This window comes from Heloderma suspectum, chromosome 3 (genome assembly GCF_057233095.1).
Source record: "Heloderma suspectum isolate Gila_16-S chromosome 3, 16-S_ref, whole genome shotgun sequence".
Classification (NCBI taxonomy): Eukaryota; Metazoa; Chordata; class Lepidosauria; order Squamata; family Helodermatidae; genus Heloderma; species Heloderma suspectum.
This window is the reverse complement of record NC_139460.1, coordinates 224,148,699-224,171,103: the sequence shown is the minus strand read 5'-3', so window position 1 is coordinate 224,171,103 and position 22,405 is coordinate 224,148,699.

Here is a 22,405-nt window from a genome sequence, read left to right as displayed (position 1 = left end):
GCACACCATCTGCTCCCTGAATGGATGGGACTTCCTGTGCAAGGACACAGCATGCCCTCCCTGTGTCTCCCCTTTTGCCAAGGACAGGGACAAACATGCCCCCACAACAGCAGCAAAGGGGTGCTACCATTCAACTTGTTTCCTTTACATGTTCCCCCTCACTGGCATTTATATTCCATATTTAAACTCTAAACCATAGTTTCTTGCTATACAGAGCATGAAAGCTTTGAGAGCATTGGTGGTGCCGGGGGTGGGGTGGGGGCAGCTTGAAGGTATGTTTTCCCCACATATACACCTAGGATTTTAAAAGCATCTCTATAGTTAATTTATTATTGTGCTTCATTGCAATACTTTCCTGATCGATCTGAAGTGAAAAGGACACTCCGTTTGGTCACATGACAAGGAGTTTGTTTCATTTGTATTAAAATAGTAAAAGACTGATTACATACCAGTGGTACAAAGTCGTCTAAGAGTGCAATCCTACACATGTTTAGATAGAAATAAAGTCCTATGGCTGGCTGGGGAATGCTAGGGAATGCTGGGAGCTGTAGGACCTTTTTTTTCTGTCTAAACATACATAGGATTGTACCCTAAGTCAGCAACGGTCATGACATTTTTCCTTCATGGGAAGAGACCAGGCATTTTAGGATATCTCTCTCCTGCTGCAGGAATTCAAAAGGGGACTGTGCACTAATGGCCTGACCAGGCCCAAATTGTACTTGCAATGGCAGTCAACAAATACAGCAACTTTTGTGGCTATCTCCTTCTACGCGTGTGTTTATTTGTTAACTATACCCTGTTTTTGCAAACTACCCGATACCCTGCCGATGATCACAGCAGGCTTGTGGACTCATAAGCCAAGCGCCAAGGCACAGTCTATGCTGAGGAAGAAGTACTGTTTGCACCCACATCACATATCACCTGGAGCAGGAACAGACCAGCCATGCATCTGGATGCAGCAACCTGCTTCATGAGATACAACCAGAATTTTTAAAGTCTTGGCCATAGCAGAAGGAGAGAGAGCATTTGAGCTCTGCTTCAGTTAGCAAAATATCTTGCGGTGTTCTCTCTGTGTATGTGCTGAATCATTTCTGCTTTTGAGAGAGTTAATGCTCTTACAACATTGATTTGGGCTCAACAGTATATTCAGCGCCAAACTTCATGTGAAGTTAAATGCATCTTTGCATTAATGGATTTTTTAAATGCAAATTTCATCAGCTGGGGAAGCTAATATTTGGGAGGATGAGAACAGGTGTGGTAGGGAAATATAACCCTTTCTTTCCCTGCTGTGGTTCTGAGGAAAATCCCTCTTTTGAAGGCAAAATAGTATTTGCTTTCAGGGGAAATCTTCCATTGGCATACCCTGTTCCCAGCTGATGCAATTTGCTTTTGAAAAAAACCCTGCATGATATATGCAAGGATGCATTTAACATCGTGTGCCATTTGGCCCTCAATTAAGTCCTTTAAAAAAAGCAAACTAATTTCAGAGCTTGTTTTGATAAGGACTACAAAGCCAAACAAACTTTGATGGTTCATTCTGGTGAATTATTTCAGGAGGGGTAGTGTTTTGCCCTGAGTTTGATTCATAGGAACTCTAATATATTGTTAATCAGCTTCCTGGAGAAAACAGCAGGAAGATCGAACATACATAAAGCCTAAAGGGGCTCTTTGAAACAGTCCCAAGTTATTATGGCAAAAAGGGAAGGGTACTGATTGTCTGGGGAATGAATCTCTGTGAGCGGCTTATGTCTCTTTAAGTACATCCCTTTTGCTCTCATGTCTCCATCCTTTGTTAGCAGAATGCATGGCTTTTCCAAGCACACAGAGTGGCCATTTTCTGCGAGTGCTATGTATTTTAGATGATGAGAACAGCAGCAGAACAAATTGTCTCTGAAAGGCACAAATTGTGCCTCAGTCTCCTCCACAAACATCTGTTTCTTTAAAAACTAACAGAAATATGCACTGAGGAAAACAGAACATCATTACATAGATGAAATGCCAAGAGAGCAACACAAATGAGGGGACACTGCTGTGGGCCAAAGTACACATGATGCTCAGTCACATGTCATTTGTCCTCAACGTTTTGTTTTTGTTTTATAAAACACAGCCATGGAAGCTGCAGAACAGAATGGAAGACCAGACCAACCTGGGGAGAAGGAGGCAGACAGGAGGGTCTTAATCCTTTCCCTTAGTGTCATTTTTCTGTTATAAATCACCCTCTCCCGACTGCTTTTTACTCCACAAAGATAAAGATACAAATACCTGTATCTTTTCCCTTGTGAGGCCAAATTTAAAAAAAAATCAGGGTAAAAATTCCTCAAGAAGTGGATTACAACATACTTTAAAATACAAAAAAATAATCAGCCATAAAAACAACAAATATTAAATACATAAATCATTAAATAATAAATAACTTAGCAAATAAGACAGAATCGGGTAAAACTTTAGTTAGACAGGATCAGATAAGACTTTAGTTAGAAGCATGGTAAAGAGGAGGCCATGCGTACTTCCCAGGGAAAAGCACTCCAAAGATGTGGGGCCACCACAGAAAAGTTCTTGTTTTACCAGAAAACCTTAGTGTCTATGCAGTGGCATCTATAGCCACCCTTTGCAACCCGAAAGAGCAGAGAAGTTATACGCAGCTGAACATCATGCAAACATTGGCCCTGGGGAACAACATGCCCCTTTCCCTTAGAATTTACACCATTCTGTAAAGCAATCTTCCCCAACTTTCCCCTCTAGATCTAGTGGACTACAACTCTCATCATCCCCAGACAACTTGTCCAATGGGGAAGTCTGCTATAAAGCATCAACCCTGTGTGTGTGCTTAACGTGCTCTTTCTCTAGCTGAGGGGTGGGAAACTTGTGCTGCTTCAGTTTTTTGGACGGCACGTCCATCTTCCCTTACCACTGGCTGCGCTGACTAGGGCTGATGGAAGTTGTAGCCCAAACATCAAGAGAGACACAAGTTGCCCACCTCTGCTCTAGCTACAGCTGGTTCACCAGGCAGGTTCTACAGGCTTGCCTAACCTGGGGCTCTCCAAATATGTTGAACTTCAACTGCCATCATCCCCAGCCAGCCAACATGGCCAACAAAGGTGCTGGGAATTGTAGTCCCATATGTCTGTAGGGCACCAAGTTAGGAAAGGCTGTATGGGTAGCACAGTCACCCAAATGCATTTGCTGAGAGCTCAAATAGACATGATCTGTGAGATTTGCAGTTGGAATCTGCCACAGGTGTGGGGTTTTGTTTTGTTTTTTACTGAGTGGTGGGGGTTACCACCCCCACTCCCACTTTGAAACAGTTGCATGGGGCTGTTGAATTGTTTGGAGAAACATTGCTGGGAGAGCGAATAGTTGATCCTTTTCTCCCATAGTGTTTCCCTGATCCAAATCCCAACCTCCGTCCAGCAGGCTGTTATTAGCTACATCAGGGGAGGGAAGCACCTGCATCTTTTTTGTTTAAACCACCATAAGGCTAAGGATTCATCATGACACCTAGTCTGGTCCTGATATTCTCATTTCCCATCTTTTGTTAGCTTGTATATGTTTGCTTACGAATTATTCATCATTAAAATATCCCTGTGTATCCTTTTCCAGATCATTCAAGACAGCCTACACATAATAACATGTGATCATTATCAACGAATCCTAAATCATTACTCTTCCTTTGAACTCTTAGTTTTTATCAGCTGTGTGGACTCAATGAAGGATTTACAGATAAAATTCAAAGGAAGCCGCTGCTACCCATATGCAGCAAGCATCTATTAGACATCTTTATTCAAAGACATCATCTGCTCATATAGTTTTTATGTATATTAGCATGTCCTCAACAGCTAATGCTAACTTGAGAACAGATGTGAGTCCAATGGTTGCTTTATCTGCTTTGTAACTCTTATTCTCTGGGACCAAGTCTTCTCTATAGGGAACGTATTGTGGCCAACATTCCTGTTGAAATGAGGGCTTTTGTATGTCAGTCTTACAAGAGCTATACAAAAGCAAGTATAGTTAGGGCCAGAAATATTGGAACAAGGATAACTGTTTTGGCAGTTGGCCTCTGTACACCACCACATTGAAGGTGAAAGGAAACACACCCAGATGGGAGCGAAGTCAGGACTTTCAGATGTAATTCAAGGGGTGTGACAAAAGTGGGGCACTAACCACTCAGGAAGTACAGCGAGTGACATACACACACACCCATCATTGGTGGCTCATAAGTAACGGAACGAATGGCTGACAAGCAGCTGTATGGCCAGGGGTGGCCTGTTTCCTGGGTACCCCCTGACCAAGCAAGCAGATAAAAGGCCTGGAGGTGGTTCTGAGTGTTACATTTGCATTTGGTAGCTCTTCACTGGAACCCCCAACATGAGGTCCAAAGAGGTGTCCATGCGAGTGAAGGAGGCCATCATTAGGCTGAGGAAACAACACAAACCCATCAGAGAGATAGCAAAAACATTGGGAGTGGCCAACACAACAGTTTGGAACATCCTGAAAAAGAAGGAATTAACTGGCAAGCTCAGCAACAGCAAAAGGCCTGGCAGACCACGGAAGACAACTAAAGTGGATGACCGCAGAATTCTGCTCATGGTGACAAGGAACCCTTTCACAACATCTAGCCAGGTCAAGAACGCTCTTGAGGAGGTAGGCATGTCATTGTCAACATCTACGGTCAAGAGACGGCTTTATGAATGTAAATACAGAGGCTCCACAACAAGGTGCAAACCACTGGTAACGCTCAAGAACAGAAAGGCCAGATTAGCCTCTGCCAGCAAACACCTACAAAAGCCTGCCCAGTTCTGGAATAAGATTCTTTTGACTGATGAAACCCAGATTAACTTATACCAGAATGATGGGAAGAGAAAAATATGGAGAAGGAAAGGAACAGCTCATGATCCAAAGCATACCACATCATCTGTCAAACATGGTGGAGGCAGTGTTATGGCATGGGCATGTCTGGCTGCCAATGGAACCAGGTCACTGGTGTTTATTGATGACCTGACTGCTAATAAAAGCAGCAGGATGAATTCTGAAGTGTATAGGGCTATACGTTCTGCTCAGATTCAACCAAATGCTGCCAAACTGATGGGACGCCGCTTCATATTGCAGATGGATAATGACCCAAACCATACAGCAAAAGCTGCCCAAGAGTTTCTCCAGGCAAAGAAGTGGGATGTTCTTCAATGGCCAAGTCAGTCACCTGATCTCCACCCAATAGAGCATGCTTTTCACTTACTGAAGACAAGACTGAAGGCAGAAAGACCCACAAACAAGCAGCAGCTGAAGGCAACTGCAGTAAAGGCCTGGCAAAGCATCTCGAGGGAGGAAACTCAGCATTTGGTCATGTCCATGGGTTCCAGACTTCAGGCAGTCATTGACTGCAAAGGATTTTCATCCAGGTATTAAAGGCGATCCTTAAGTTTGAAATGATGTTGGTTTGTTCCATTACTTCTGAGCCACCAACAATGGGTGTGTGTGTATGCCACTGGCTATACTTCCTGAATGGTTAGTGCCCCACCTTTGTCAAACCCCTTGAATTACAGCTGAAAGTCCTGACTTCGCTCCCATCTGGGTGTGTTTCCCTTCAACTTCAATGTGGTGGTGTACAGAGGCCAACTCCCAAAACAGTTATCCTTGTTCCAATATTTCTGGCCCTGTCTGTATATAGCTATAGGTCCATGCTTAAAAACATCATGCAAAATGCAAATGATGAACTGCTGAGAACAAAAGCCAGCAGTCAAATTTTGCAGAGGATCCAACTGGGATGGGGTGGGGTGAAGCACGGCTGATGTTCCAAGAGAGTATGGAGCGCTGTTGCAGAACATGCTGAGCTGTTCTGAGAACAAAAGAACGGGATTCAACGGGAGCTGAACACCTTGAAAAACCTCAAGGCTTCACCCCTTACTTGATGCATTAAAGTTCTTTTTAAACTGGATTTAAATGCTGAAAAAAAGTCTGTCCTTTAGAGTCTAACATCTTATATTTTTGACTGGATATAATGAGCAGTTCCTGAACAATAGGCAGGTGACCTTCTTGCAGCCTCAAGGATAGCCCAAGTTACCAGTGTCTCCCAGCCCTCTCCTTTCCCCAGCCCTGTCTCAACTCAGAGATGTGACTGTGCAGGTTTTCTAAGCAATGGTAGTGTTTGGGGGTTCCCTGGCACCTATAAAAGCTGCATCAGGGAATTCTGGTGAGTCCTTTCTCCCCCTCTCAGGATGTTGTCGCTAGCCTTCAGTGGCATTGCTAGGCCTGGAACTCTGGGCCTAAATCTATTTCCCATTGCTCAGAGCCTATTCCCTAGAGCTCTGTGTCCAATGGTCCCAACGGAAGGGTTTTCTTTTCCTCTCAACTGAATTGCCATGCAGGAAGGAATTTTGCAGCTGGGGAGAGATGGGTTAATCCCCTTTCCACATGCTGCAGTGCCCCCTCCTCTAACCCGCTTGCATGGCAATTAAGCTGATAAAAAATCATTCCATTGATGCCAATGGGAGGTTTATTCAGAGCTTACCTGCCATGCAGTGCAGAATGTTCAGGGGGATCTGTGAAAGTCTGAGGCCGAGTCAAAAGGAAAAAAAGGTCAGGCTTAGAGGCCTGGAGTTTTTGTTGGGAGTGGGTATCCCTGAGAGGAGTAGTTTCATTTCCCCAGTTAAGGTTCAGTTTTATTTCCCCAGTTAAGTTTCATTTCTTCAGGTTTGAAACAGTACTTTCGATTTTGAGGGAGAAGGGTATAAAAATGGAGTGAGAGCCCGTAAGAGTCAAAGTAAGGAAGACCAGAGCCTCAAGAGAGGGCAGGAAGAAGCAGTTGTAAAAGACTATGTACAGCAAGGGTAAAGGAACTTGCATTTTGCAACTGTCATTTTCTCCTAATGCCTTTTGCATCACTCAGCTCTATTGTGTAAATACCTTTAGTTGTGATTTGCTTGCTTTAATTTACCAGTAAACTGTTGTGGTTAAAACTTGTGTCTAGAGTGTCAATCATCACACACCTACAGCCTCAACATGTTACTGGAAAGGGGAAGGTAAAAGAAGGAAGGTGGGACTCTTAAGCAGCTAAGAGATTCTTAAGGAGTTGCTCAGGGGGTCCGGGTCATAAGGGGAACCCTGACAGGATCACAGCTGGGGAGGGAAGGGTTAACCTTTCCCTTCAGGTGAACTGTCCCCCACCCCCACCCCCACCCCATGGCAATAACGCTTAGGGGAAAAAAACCTTCCTATTGATGCCAGTGGAAAGATTGGGGCCCAGATCCTTTAAGTGCCTAGCAATGCCCCTATTGGCAGCAGGTCAAAGGGGAATCAGTGCTGCCCATTTAGTCTGGCATAGAGTGGTGGATGCATCCACCCTGAAGAATCTCCTCCTCCCACATGTACTGACTTGGGCCAGATGGACCATCTCCAGATACTTCTCTGGGCGTCTCCACCAAGTGAGGAGAAAGGGGCTTATTGGTGGTGGGGAAAGGGGCTTATTGGTGGTGGTACCCTGGTTCTGTAAAGCCTTCCCCAGAGAGGTCCACCTGGCATCTTCCCTTTACTCTTTTTGGTTAGATCTGTGCACTTTTAAACCACTGAATTTTAGACCTGCTGTGTACTTGTGGTGATGCTGTGTATCTTGTACGGTTTTACTTGTTGCTGCTGAAATTGTTATGCTGCATTTTATTATTTTATTGATTGACATCGCACTTTAATATTTTATTAATGTAAGCTGCCAAGAGAACACTGCAAATGGGCAACATACAAATATTGTAAATAAACAATGATTAAAAAGAACAACATGGAACAACTTGACAAATACCAATATGTTCTGGGACTGGATCACTATTTTGAAAAGGAAAGCTGCATCTGAAACATGCTTTGCCCTTTGCATTACAGACACAGTACATGTGTGTATGTTTTTAACTGCGAATCTGTGCCTGTACACAAAAATGTCTTCTAAAAAGTGGCCATTGTTTGAGACACATAAGAACAGAAGTTAAGCTTTTGTTATCCAAAAAAAGATTGTCCCAATTTGGTACTCTGAAAATAACCTCACTTTGCTGAATTCATCTCCTCCTCCTACCAAAGTAAGTCAAATATAGATACTTCAAATACAGAACATTTGCTGTCAATCTATAAGAACAGAAGGATATTCTGTTCCACTGTAGTCTGTGGCTAAGGCCATGCCATACAATAATGTCAGGAGTAAATTTTACATAATTCATAAAGGGAGAATAAATCAACCCATTGTGAGAAATGTATAACAGAAAGAAGACTGAGCCTGCAAACTTAGGATGCTTCCAGATGGACAGCTCCTAACACCACCAGTCAAAACATAATGTGCAACTATCTTGTCTTTCCCTGTTTTACGGTTTTTCTATGCAAAGAAAAAATGGTAGAGGCAGTGGGAAAAAATGGGAGGGTCACAAATGGACAATGATGCCTGATCCCGTAAAAAAAATCCACAACAGGCAAGGTGATTGCACAATACAAGCGTTACCTGGAAACACCCTATAACCCAAGCACTGCTGCCAGTCAGTACTGTCGACACTGACTGGCAGCAGTGGCTCTCCAAAGTTTTAGGCAGGAGGTTTTCCAACCCTTGCTGGAGATGCCAGGAATTGAACCTGGGACCTTCTGCATGCAAAGCAGGCGCTCTGCCGCTGAGCTACGGCCCTAGAGGTAGTTTACACTAGCACAATATCATTTACATTAGTGGTAGTGCAGTGTTGGATGCTACTCAGTCTTATTAGACATGTATAGTTGTTGTTGTTCAGTCGTTCAGTCATGTCCGACTCTTCGTGACCCCATGGACCATAGCACGCCAGGCCTTCCTGTCCTGCGCTCTCTCCCGGAGACATGTATAGTATTGTACTGTTAAAGGGCTTTAATCTTACTCGTCTTTTTACCTCTCGATACGACGGCGAATATATTAATTTTACTTCCTTTAAAAAAAATCAATGTTATTTACCTATTACGTTGATATCCCAGCCTTCCTCCAAGGAACTGAGGGCCATGTACAGGGTTCTCCCCCTCCCCTCTGTTATCCTCACAACCTATTGTGAGGTAGGTGAGGTTGGCAGACAGCTTAATGGCTGACTGGGGATATGAATGTGGGTTTCCCCACTCCTGTTCAGGCATTCCAGCCACTACACCACACTTCCTCTCAAAGTAAACTGTCTAAGATTATAAAATTAGAGTCACACTCTTGAAGTTGGAGCCTTGTTCTGAGTTTGCACTGACTTTTTGCCATTTGCTTCTTTCCCTTCACTTACCGTGACACCACAGCATAGCTGTTGTGTTGCAAGGAAGGGAAGTTAATGGATTCAGACCCACTTCTCTTTATTCATACCATGTTAGGTATAATTACATTATCAAAACAGTTTTCAACCCACCTGCAATCCCATTAGTTTCAGTGGGATTATACTATGGAGTCAAAAAGTAAGTTGAGGACTGCAACCTTTTTGCTAGTACTTGACACAGCATGAATGCAACGCAGATCTATTAAAAGCAATGGCAGTTCTGCCGTCGACTCCAGTGGGATATGGATTGTGCCCCAAAAAGATCAACCGAAGCGTGACACATGGGTGCAACGTGAATAGTGCCACCTTCTAATCAGCTCATCTGCAACAGCTTCTCTTTTCAATGGTGATATAATGTTAGCTGGAGTCTTGTTTTGTGCATTAAAAGAAGGTAGTCAAGTGTTAAAAAGCCAAGAGAAATCTGTATTTGAAAGATGACTTTTAATGAGCAAACTGCCTGCTAGTGGGAAGCACATGCTTTGACATCCCTCATAGTGAGGTTTTAATTATCAGATTGCCCTCTCAGAAGGGAGTCGTGTTGCATCTCACTTATTGGGAGTTATTGGAATACAATTAGAAGCAGGATGCTAATTCTGTGATTTTGCAAAGAGAACACACCAATCCCTGACAGCTGCTGTGTTACAACAGCAAATTGCTGTGCTGGACACAATGAAGGACTTCTATACCACACAGGCAAGTAAAGTTTGCACAGAATACTTATAGGCAATACAGTGGTGTGTGTTTTAAAAAATCTGAGCATGGCATATAATGAACAGAACCCAGGAACCCAGTTCTGGGTCCTGTCACGCCCCAGTGTGATAAAGAAAGGGAAAAGTGGTCAGGCTATATTAGACAGCTCTTAAAGGTTCTTAGACTACAACCTGGGACATGGGAGGAGGGGAGGGAAAACTGCCTCAGACACTGGGGTCAACACAATCTGTGGAGCTCCCTATGGGGTGCCCCATATTGCTGCCCATGGACTTTACACCACAGATCTCAAAGGGGGCCACTCATCCATTCTACACTAGGGAGCTTTAGCACTACTGAGGCATCCCTTCCACCCAGGAATTAATGAAGCACTATATTCCCCATAACAATCCTGCAAGACCCATCACCAGAACGAGAGGGAGCAATCCTATGGCTGCTTGTCAGCAGCTAGATGGCCACAGGATATCTCATTTTCCAGGAACCAACTTTTCCTCCCTTCCGCGCTGCCTGCAAGGCAGCGCGGAGAAACCCCATCCTCCGCGCTCAGAAGACGAGCGTGGAGCAGCCAAAACAGGGCGTTCCAGGGTGGGGAGGACAGAAATGCCAGTACAACACATCCAATGTGTCATCCGGCACATGGCTAGACAGCTGAAATCAGCTGTCTAGCCAAAAATGCAGGGCAGGAGAAGCACAGAGGGAACAATCCTCTCCGTGCTTCTCCTGCCCTGCTTTGGATAGGTGCTTGCCTCCGAGTTTGGAGGCGGCCGCCTATCTACATAGGATTGCGCCCTAAGTGTGTTTACTCTGAAGTAAATCCCATTCAGACCCATGGGACTGACTCTCCCAAAAGTGTGCTTAGGACTGCAGCCTTCAAATCAGCGAAGTTCTTTCCATGTGGTATGTCCCAAAGTGGCTCCTTCTCACAAACTCAATAAAGGTTAAAGGTTAAAAGGGAGAAAATCCCTGTATTCCATTTCAGGAAGGTGTTACTCAGGACCAAAGTAGATGTGATAGTAAACATGCCATTTGCTGCAGTATCTTAAAAAAAATTAATAGCAGCTACAGAGCCTCCCATTTTCATCACAAGCACAGCCCACCTCTGCGGTCCTGACATGTCTGCTATTAGCTTAAGCAGAAAGTCAAAGGGAGCTTCCCTCCTGAGGAATATCACCCGGGGAAGGGGGAACAGAGATTTTTGGCAGGATTATGTTAGGCAAACAAAGAATTAACCCCCCCCCCCTGCCCTCTCCTTGTGCACTGCAGTAGGTGCACTTAATAACAGGTGCACTTTTCATTGGGACACACCTGTGCACCTTTTTTTTTTAAAGGAAGATGCTGCAACAAGTGATGTGTGTTTAATGTCATGTCTGGCTTGGTACTTACCCTTCTTTGTCTCACTCTTGTGCATGTACACACACACACACACACATCCTTTCTCATGTCCCCACTGGGTTATTAAATCAGAGCAGGGCCATGGAGAGAGGGAGGGAGGAAGAGAAAGAAGGGAAACGGTTGCGCATATCTTGCTTTTCTTCATTTGTCGTCTGAAAAGAGCTGACATGAAGGGCTGTGAATCACAGGGAGATAGGAAGCTGCCTTATCAAGTCAAGCTGTTGGTCCATCTAGCCCGGTATTGTTGATACTGACTGGGAGCAGCTCTTCAGGGTTTCAGGTGGGATGGAGATGCATGGGGATTGAACCTGGGACCTCCTGGTTGCAAAGCATATGTTCTTACCACTCAACTATGGCCCCTCCCCTCCCGACAAACCTTTCTCTGCCTCTTAAAGGTCAATCTGCTCTAAAATCACATCAGCCCTGGCGGTGCACATTTGTCAAGGGCCCACGGGCTGCCTCTGACTTACCTGCTCTGAGGAAATAAAAAGCCTTGCCTATCTTAGCAATAAAACTCGGGAAAGAATCGTCATTGAGCAGAAACAAACACCAGTAGTAGGCAACCTTATGGGCACATTTGGAAATCTGAGAGACTGTTCTGGGCACAAACATAAATGGCTGAAATGGGTGGGCATGGCTAATCACAAAGGACAACTAACCTGCCCAGAAACATTCAGGGGAAATTAAAATGGTGGCAGCTGGAGGCTACAACCTCACTTTGAAACCATCCCAGCTCCCAGTAAGAAAATATTACAATGTTTTTAAACTAAAAACTGGGAGGCAAAGGGTGTCTCAGTGGGCCCCAAGGAAATTGTCCAGGGGCACACTGGTGCCCACAGAAGCCAGATTGCCTACTCCTGACTTACATGATACTGTACCAGTATAAAGAAAACCCATACTAGAAACTCTCCGTATAAAACATCATCTTGTCCCGAACATTCTAGTTTTGTATGTACAGGGAGTTTATATAGGGGAATATTCAAATATCCAGCCCCCTCTAACTACAGCCCAGCAAAAGATGCACCATTTAAGTGTTCAACACGATATTATAATATACCACTGATTCTATCCACTTAGTTTCACTGTGCTGCGGTACTAAACAATTTATGACCAGAGATGAATGTAATATTAAATCCTTCAAACCATCAATCATAGTCCTGTTCACAAAAATAAATAATGTAAAAGATGACATTCAACTACAGTTAAACTGAAAAAACCCTCTCTCTTATTGATATAATGGCTCTGAATTTGAATATGATGTATTTCAGTATTTCTGTGCAAAACTGGTATATCCAGTTACATGGTGAGGAATGAACTAGACATTATGCACAAATATATGTAATGAAGCCTTCACAGTTTTTTAAAATGAAAAGCAGCCTCTCCTGCAATTCTGAGTGACGAAGCAGTGGTAGAAAAGGGGATTTTTGACCCTTTCCTCATGTACCATTTTCCCACCCCGAATTGCTCTCAATCTATGTCCTCCTCGCCCCACGGGGTTCCAGGTGTTCATTTATCCTTTTAAATACACATCTGGAAATAGCTAAGGAAGAAGCAGCTTAGAGGAATTTTGGCTTGAAAGCCAACTGGCCTGGAAAGGGCTAAATATCTCTCCGCTACTTCTCCATTCAAATCCCAGCCTCCTGGGGGTGCTTTTCCTTTAAAAACAACCACCCTCACCACCTTGGCCCTTGAGTTAGCCCACGAAGCACCTCCATTGGGTGAATCTTTTTAATACCAAATGGGAAATATTTAGATGTCAAATTCTACAGCTGTTTCTGCATCAGTGTTCTCTTACACAGCTGGACGTGTTGTCATGGAACTGACAACACCACAGATAACTTCTTTAGAAATAATTTCTACTAAGTTGGTCATCAATAATGTTTGAATAAATAACTCCCACCAAAAGTAGGGATACTGGAGGAATTTGATCTTTGCAAATTCCTTTATGAACTGACCTGCTCTGCAGGCCTAACGTGTGCATTGGAACCTAGGGTGCAGTCCTATTCATGTTTAGACAGAAGAAAGGCCAACACCAAGCATCATCTACCCACCCATGGACCTTTTTCAACCTAAACATGCATAGGATTGCGCCTATAGGCTAGTATCTCTTAGCCTCAGTTTCCCCTCCCCATCAATATGGGAATAATAATACTAGACTGCCTTGCAGGATTGTAAGTATTACAGTAATAATATATGTGAAAATGCTGTGAAAACTCAGGAAGGGCTATGCAAACTAAAACCACTTCACAAACCATATAACTTTAGAGGGTTATTGAAAAATATGTTATTGTTAAACCTTTATTTCAAGATCTTTAAGGCCATCTAGCCCCTTCATGGATCACTGCCTTGTTGTGGCGAAGGGGCTTGAGTAACTCAGTGAAGCCATAAGCTATGCCATGCAGGGCCACCCAAGACGGACAGGTCATGGTGGAGAGTTCTGACAATATGTGGTCCACTGGAGAAGGAAATGGCAACCCACTCCAGTATTCCTGCCAAGAAAACCCCATGGAACGTATCACAAGGCTAAAAGAGATGACGCCAGAAGATGAGCCCCTCAGATCGGAAGGTGTCCAATATACTACTGGGGAAGAGCAGAGGGAATTTCCAAGTAGCACCAGAAAGAGTGAAGCGGCTGGGCCAAAGCCGAAAGGACACTCAGCTGTGCATGTGTCTGGTGGTGAAAAGAAAAACCGATGCTGTAAAGAACAATATTGTTTAGGAACCTGGAATGTAAGATCAATGAATCAAGGTAAGCTAGAGGTGGTCAAACATGAGATGGCAAGATTGAACATGGACATCTTGGGAATCAGCGAACTAAAATGGACAAGCATGGGCAAATTTAATTCAGGTGACCATCATATCTACTACTGTGGGCAAGAATCCCTTAGAAGAAATGGAGTAGCACTCATAGTCAACAAAAGGGTGGGAAAAGCAGTACTGGGGTACAATCTCAAAAACGATAGAATGATCTCAGTACAAATCCAAGGCAAACCATTCAACATCACAGTAGTTCAAGTCTATGCCCCAACCACTGAGGCCGAAGAAGCTGAGGTTGATCGGTTCTATGAAGACCTACAACACGTTCTAGAACAAACACCAAAAAAAGATGTCCTCTTTGTCATAGGGGATTGGAATGCTAAAGTGGGAAGTCAAGAAATCACCGGGATAACAGGCAAGCATGGCCTTGGTGTACAATATGAAGCAGGACAAAGGCTAATAGAGTTTTGCCAAGAGAACACACTGATCATAGCAAACACTCTTTTCCAACAGCACAAGAGGCGACTCTACACATGGACATCACCAGATGGTCAATATCGAAATCAGATTGATTATGTCCTTTGCAGCCAAAGATGGAGAAGCTCTATACAGTCAGTAAAAACAAGACCTGGAACTGACTGTGGCTCAGATCATGAGCTGATTCTTGCAAAATTTCGGCTTAAATTGAAGAACATAGGGAAAACCACTAAACCACTCAGGTATGACCTAAATCATATCCCTTATGAATATACAGTGGAGGTGACGAATAGATTTAAGGGATTAGACCTGATAGACAGAGTGCCTGAGGAACTACGGATGGAGGTCCATAACATTGTTCAGGCGGCAGCAACAAACTCCATCCCAAAGAAAAAGAAATGCAAGAAAGCAAAGTGGCTGTCTGATGAGGCTTTACAAGTCGCTGAGGAAAGAAGGGAAGCAAAAAGCAAGGGAGAAAGGGGAAGATATATTTTTATTTTTATTTTATTTTATTATTAAATTTATTAATCGCCCATCTGGCTGGTCACCCAGCCACTCTGGGCGATGTACAACATACAATAAAAACAGTTTAAAACAATAAAATTCTACAATAAAAACATTTTCTAAAATACCCTAACCCACCCCAAATGCCTGCCTGAACAACAACGTTTTTAATGCACGACGGAAGCTCATTAAAGAGGGGACATCTTTACACATCTTTAATACTCCCTAGGGAGGGAGTTCCACAGAGTGGGGGCCACCACAGAAAAGGCCCTCTCCCTCGTCCCCACCAGTCTAGCTGTCCTGGCTGATGGGACAGAGAGAAGGCCATCCGAGGCTGATCTTGTTAAGCGGCCTGTCTGGTGCTGCTGGAGGCGCTCCGTAAGATAGGCTGGGCCGGAACCATATAGAGTTTTAAAGGTCAAAACCAACACCTTAAATTTGGCCCGGAAAACAACTGGTAACCAGTGCAACTCCTTCAGCACTGGAGTGATGTGATCTCGCCGGCGGCTGCCTTTATTCAGGCGAGCTGCCACGTTCTGCACCAGCTGCATTACAGTAGTCTAAACGAGAGGAGACCAGGGCATGTACTACCGATGGGAGCAGATGGTCGGGAAGGAAGGGGCGCAGCCACCGTATCAGATGGAGTTGATACAGCGCTGTCCGGCTCACAGCTGACACCTGAGCCTCCATGGACAGCTGGGAGTCCAAAATGACCCCCAGGCTGCGGACCTGGTCTTTCAAGGGTAGCCGTACCCCATTCAACACCAGGTCAACATCCCCCAGCCTCCTCTTGTCTCCCACCAAAAGTACCTCGGTCTTGTCAGGGTTCAGCTTCAGCCTATTCCTCCCCATCCAGCCACTCACCGTCTCCAGACATTTGGACAGGGATTCTACGGCCAACCTTGGTGAAGATTTAAACGAGAGGTAGAGCTGCGTGTCATCCACATATCGATGACACTGCACCCCAAACCTCCTGATGATAGCCCCCAGCGGCTTCACATAGATGTTAAATAGCATTGGGGAGAGGATGGAACCCTGTGGCACCCCACAAGTAAGTGGCCACGGGTCCGAAACCTCCTCTCCCAGTGCTACCCTCTGGTACCTGCTAGAGAGGAAGGACCGGAACCACCGCAATACGGTGTCCCCAATGCCCAACCCCTCCAGGCGGTCCAGGAGGATACCGTGGTCAACGGTATCGAAAGCCGCTGAGAGGTCGAGGAGAACAAGGAAGGAGCATTCACCCCTATCCAGAGCCCTCCTCATATCATCTACCAAGGCGACCAAGGCCGTTTCTGTCCCATGCCCAGGCCTGAAGCCCGACTGAAATGGGTCTAGATAATCAGTTTCTTCCAAGTGTGCCTTCAACTGCACCGCCACCACCCGCTCAATCACCTTGCCCCAAAATGGCAGATTTGAGACTGGGCGAAAGTTGTTCAAAACGTGAGGATCCAAGGAGGGCTTCTTTAAGTGCGGTCTTATCACTGCCTCCTTGAGGGCTGATGGCATCACTCCCTCCTCAAGGGAAGCGTTCACCACCGCCTTGATCCCCTCACCCAGTCTCTCTCTGCAGCTCATAATGAGCCAAGATGGGCAAGGATCAAGCAAGCAGGTGGTCGGCCGTACCGATGAAAGCACCTTGTCCACTTCATCAGGAGGAAGAAGCTCGATCCCACAAAACCAGTTTGCCACAGGCCGCCTCTTGCTCACTAACTGTATCCACAGCGTGCAGAGTAACACACCTAATCTGATCAATTTTATCTGCAAAGTGCCTTGCCAAGGCCTCACAGAAGGCCTTAGAATGCTCCAGTGGTTCCGGAGCCACAGGACCGACCAGGCTCCGGACCACTTGGAACAGCCTCCTGGGACAGCACTTTGCAGACGCGATGGAGGCAGCATAATATTCCTTTTTTGCTGCCTTCACTGCCATGTCATAGGCTGAAGATACAGCTCTAGCCCGTGTCTGATTGTCTTTGGAGCGAGACTTCCGCCACCGGCACTCTAGCCGTCTCACCTCCTGTTTCAGAGCTCGTAACCGCGGAGCAGTCCGAGCCCTGTTCAGGGGGAGAGGGCGTTTCGGAGCCACCTGATCTAATGCCCCAGTGATTGCGGCATTCCAGCCACCCACCAGGGTCTCAACCGAGTGGCCGTTGGCATGCCCCAGAGAATCCCCAAGCGCGTTCAGGAATCCATTTGGATCCATAAGACGCCTGAGGCAGACCATTTTAATAGGTCCTCCACCCCTGCGGAGGGGTTGTGGAACCGAGAAGTCCAACGTCACCAGATAGTGATCTGACCATGACAAGGGGGTGGTGGATATACCCCCGACTTCCAGATCACTCCCCACTTCTCCAGAAACAAACACAAGGTCTAGTGCATGACCGGCTACATGGGTGGGCCCAGTTAGAATATGGTGCAGCTCCCAGGAGGCCATGGTCTCCATGAAGTCCCGAGGTGCTCCTGTGAGGATGGCCTCTGAATGTACGTTGAAGTCCCCCAGCACCAGTAAGTTAGGGGACTGCACACGCACATCAGAGACCACCTCAAGCACCTCGGCCAGGGAGTCAGTCGTGCAGCGGGGTGGACGGTACACGAGCAGAATCCCCAGACTGCCCTTCAGGCCCAACCTCCAGTACATGCACTCAGCAACCTTGGTCTCCCGGAGAGGGGGTCTGGTGAAGACCAAGGACTCTCGGTAGATAACAGCCACTCCCCCTCCCCGATCCCCAGCCCTCGGCTGCTATGCATACGAAAATCCAGCTGGACACATGGCTGCAAGGGTTGGAGCAGCAGCCTCGGCCAGCCAGGTCTCCGTAATACATGCCAGGTCTGCACCCTCATCCAGGATCATGTCATGGATGAGGGAGGTTTTCTGGGTAACAGACCTGGCATTGCAGAGCAGCAAACGAAGGCCAGAAGATGGGGTCACGCCTCCCCCAGCCATCCTTTGGCTCTGGACAGGCCCGGAGCAGGGGACAGATACTACACATCTCTCCCTTGTTCCCCTTACCTGGCATGGCCTGCCCCTAGTGCTCCGCCAGCGCCTGCCGCCCAGCCTCGGTATCTTCTGGCCCCCAACACTCCCCCCACTGCCTCCATCAGGTGGACACATGCCCCCTCGCTCCCGCCTATCAGGCAGGCTACCCACCCCTAAAACCACAACAAAATCCCCCAGGAAAAAGAAAACACACACACACACAAAACAATTAAAAATCCCCTTAAAAATAATGCCAGGCCGGAGTCCACAGGGAAGGCCAGGTGGTGGTGGTGGTGGTGGTGGCAGCAGCAGCAGCCGCCGCCGCAGGCCCAGCAGCAGCAGGCGCGCCTCTTCCCCGGTGATGGTGGTGGCCTCTCCTGCAGGCCCTGGCTCTCCCAGGCCACCTCAGCCAGCCAGCTTATCTAGCCTCTCCAGGGAGGGCAGGTAGAGCAGCACAGCTGGCTCAGTACCTGGGGGCCTGGTCCTACAGGGACTGGCGGTCTGCCAGGCAGAAGTCTCCAGGGAAGGCCTGGTGGTGGTGGCAGCAGCAGCGGCGGTATATATCCAACTGAATGCAGAGTTTCAGAGAATAGCAAGGAGAGACAAGAAGGCCTTCTTAAATGAACAATGCAAAGAAATCGAGGAAAACAATAGAATGGGAAAGACTAGAGATCTCTTCAAGAAAATCAGAGATATCAAGGGAACATTTTGTGCAATTACGGGCATGATAAAGGACAAAGAAGGCAGGGACCTAACAGAAGCAGATGAGATTAAGAAGAGGTGGAAAGAATACACAGAAGAACTATACAGGAAAGATCTTACGGTCCCTGATAGCCATGATAGTGCAGTCACTGAACTTGAGCCAGACATCCTTGAGAGTGAAGTCAAGTGGGCCTTAGGAAGCATTACTAACAACAAAGCTAGCGGAGATGACAGTATTCCAGCTGAGCTATTTAAAATCCTAAAAGATGATGATGTTAAAGCGCTGTACTCAATATGCGAACACATTTGGGACACTCAACAGTGGCCACAAGACTGGAAAAGGTCAGTTTACATTCCAATTCCAAAGAAGAGCAACGCCAAAGAGTGTTCAAACTACCGTACAATTGCGCTCATTTCACATGCCAGCAAGGTTATACTCAAAATCCTACAAGCTAGGCTTCAGCAGCATGTGAACCGAGAACTACCAGAAGTACAAGGTGGGTTTCGAAGAGGCAGAGGAACTAGAGATCAAACTGTCAACATTCGCTGGATCATGGAGAATGCAAGAGAATTCCAGAAAAACATCTATTTCTGCTTCATTGACTACGCTAAAGCCTTTGACTGTGTGGATCACAACAAACTCTGGCAAATTCTTAAAGAGATGGAGTACCAGACATGGAACAACTGATTGGTTCAAAATTGGGAAAGGAGTACGACAAGGCTGCATATTGTCACCCTGCTTATTTAATTTATATGCAGAGTACATCATGAGAAACACCGGGTTGAATGAATCACAGGTCGGAATTAAGATTGCTGGGAGAATTATCAACAACCTCACATATGCAGACGATACCACCCTATGGCAGAAAGCAGAGGATCTAGAGAGCCTCTTGTTGAGGGTGAAAGTGGAGAGTGCAAAAGCTGGTTTGAAACTCAACATTAAAAAACTAAAATCATGGCATCCGGCCCCAACACGTCCTGGGATATAGAAGGGGAAGAAATGGAATCAGTGACAGATTTTATTTTCTTGGGCTCCAAGATCACTGCAGACGGTGACTGTAGCCATGAAATTACAAGACGCTTGCTCCTTGGGAGGAAAGCTATGGCAAACCTAGACAGCATAGTAAGAAGCAGAGACGTCACCTTGCCGACAAAGGTTTGTATAATCAAAGCTACGGTTTTCCCAGTAGCAACGTATGGCTGTGAGAGCTGGACTCTAAGGAAGGCTGAGTGCTGAAGAATTGATGCTTTCGAACTGTGGTGCTGGAGAAGACTCTTACGAGTCGCCTGGACTGCAAGGAGGTCAAATCAGTCAATCCTAAAGGAAATCAACCCTGAGTGCTCATTGGAAGGACAGAGACTGAAGCTGAAGCTGAAATATTTTGGCCACCTAATGCGAAGAGAAAACTCTCTGGAAAAGACCCTGATGCTGGGAAAGACTGAAGGCAAAAGGAGAAGGAGACGGCAGAGGATGAGATGGCTAGATAGCATCACCGATGCAATGAATATGGACTTGAGCACACTCCAGGAGAGAGCAGAGGACAGGAAAGCCTGGCGTGCTATGGTCCATGGGGTCACGAAGAGTCGGACACGACTTAACGACTGAACAACAACAACAAGGCCATCTAGAAAGGTCATGGCTACGGCATAATTTGAACCAGGGCTCCCCAGCTCTCAGTCTTAGCTACCACGCTAAGGAGCCTTTGTCTTTCAAAAAGAGCTCCTGCCAGTCATGCAGTGTTTCCACGGAAGTTCTTAGTTCCTTTGCTTTTTGCTGTCTGTGAAAGTCTACTGTGAATGCTGCTCCTAAATTAATACATCTTGCAAAAACAAAGGATGTTTCTCTCTCCAGTAAGCATTAATACTGTATTAATAGTTTTAATCACGGTAAATAGATTGCAACTCTTTTGTCAATTAGGCCCATTAATGGCATGTCAGGACACATCACAGGGGATTGTACATTTGAAGGTTATTAGCAATGCGTGAGTAAAGCAACTCCTCCTCCTGAGAGGAGGAAGACGGGCTGAAAAGTGCTCCTTTCCTAAGATCCAGTGAAGGTCATCACAGCATGAGAAACAGAGAGCCATTCTGAAAGAAGCAAGATGAGAGTGAAAAGCTGCAAAGCACCTAGATTTTCAAGGTTCAAAATGAAGTAAACTGTGGGATTCATTTCACCCATTCGCCAAGCATAATTTGCACTACATGCAGTTCAGACAAAGTCTAACTCAGGTGATGTAACTCATCAGATTGCTATCCGTTTCTGCAGCTGGTGTACAAATCAGGTTTCCATACCATTCAGTAAGGTGGTTTGCTGGGACCAACAGGGCAGATTAAGCTACTCTGGTTTATGTACTGCTGCCCTCTACAGTAAGAACAAGAAACTACTTCTATTCTGCCCAAACTAACCAGTCAGGGCTGGCCCTGTCATTAGGCAGAGCAAGGCAGCTGCCTCAAGCATCAGTTGCTTGGGGCAGGGCAGCAAGGTGCTGGAGGACAGGGCTGTGTGCGCCATGTGGCCTGCGGCCTTCATGTACAGTGGAAGATGCTCTCACATTGCAACTAAGATCCAATTGCCAGTCCAGTTGGCTTCTGTACATGGAAACAGGAGCGGATACCATCTTCTCCTTTGTCTCTGGCAGCAAGATGTCTTGGACTGGCCTTGTAGCCATTGCCTGCAGCACCTGCAATCACTATTGTCAGCTAGGGATGTCCGTAGCTGGGAAATCTGGTTCTTTTGTGACTCAACAGAGTTCTGTGGCGTGTATGACTTACTCAGCATTTGGAAGCTGAGCTGCTGGCTTTTCCCCGAATTCCAGGAAGTTTTTAATACATCTTTGTGCTCAAGACATTTGCACACCTTGCTCAGACATCTGTGCAAATTGCAGAACCTGTGAGGTGGGGGGAATGTGCAAAATGCCCAGAAAAATCCACAAACAGTCCCGACTCGCTGCAGGCGCTGCAGTGGAAACCGGAACCAAGTCTGGGGGGCCGAGCCTAGGAAAACTCATCGAACATCAGCCCCAAAATGGTTTCATCACCTTCCCTATTGTCAAGTGCCCTGCACGCAATGCAACTACTTTCTCCATCACTGTTGTAACCTCAGTAGCTTGTTGCCCAAGCAACAAAGAGAACATAATGTAATCACTTGATTTCTCCCACCAGCTTCTCAGACTAACCCGCTTGCCTGTCCTAACCTGCTTGCCTGTACTATTCGCCATGCTACTGGAGGGCACTGTGTGTACACACACATTTTGTCGCCGCCCAGTACGCTCCAGTTTGCTGAATTCAAGCCTGATTTCTGAAAGGGGTTGCATTCTCCTCGAGCTCCTCACAGGCACCCTTTAAATCGCTTCCTCGAACAGTGACATCAAGTAGGGAGTGCAGAATGGAGTGTGCCAGAGGAAGGCATGGCTGGCTAGCTTGCTAAAACCCCAAGAAGGATCCCTTATGGTGGTGGGGGTAGTGGGGACACAGCTGGATGAGGATACACCTGCAATATTTGGTTGCAGGTGCTACAACTTTTTGTTGAAAAATCAAACAGTGCCTTGCATAACCAAGTGAATGTTCCCCCCAGACCCTGCCTTCCATCTTCCCTGCTCTACATCCACCTATAGCCACCATG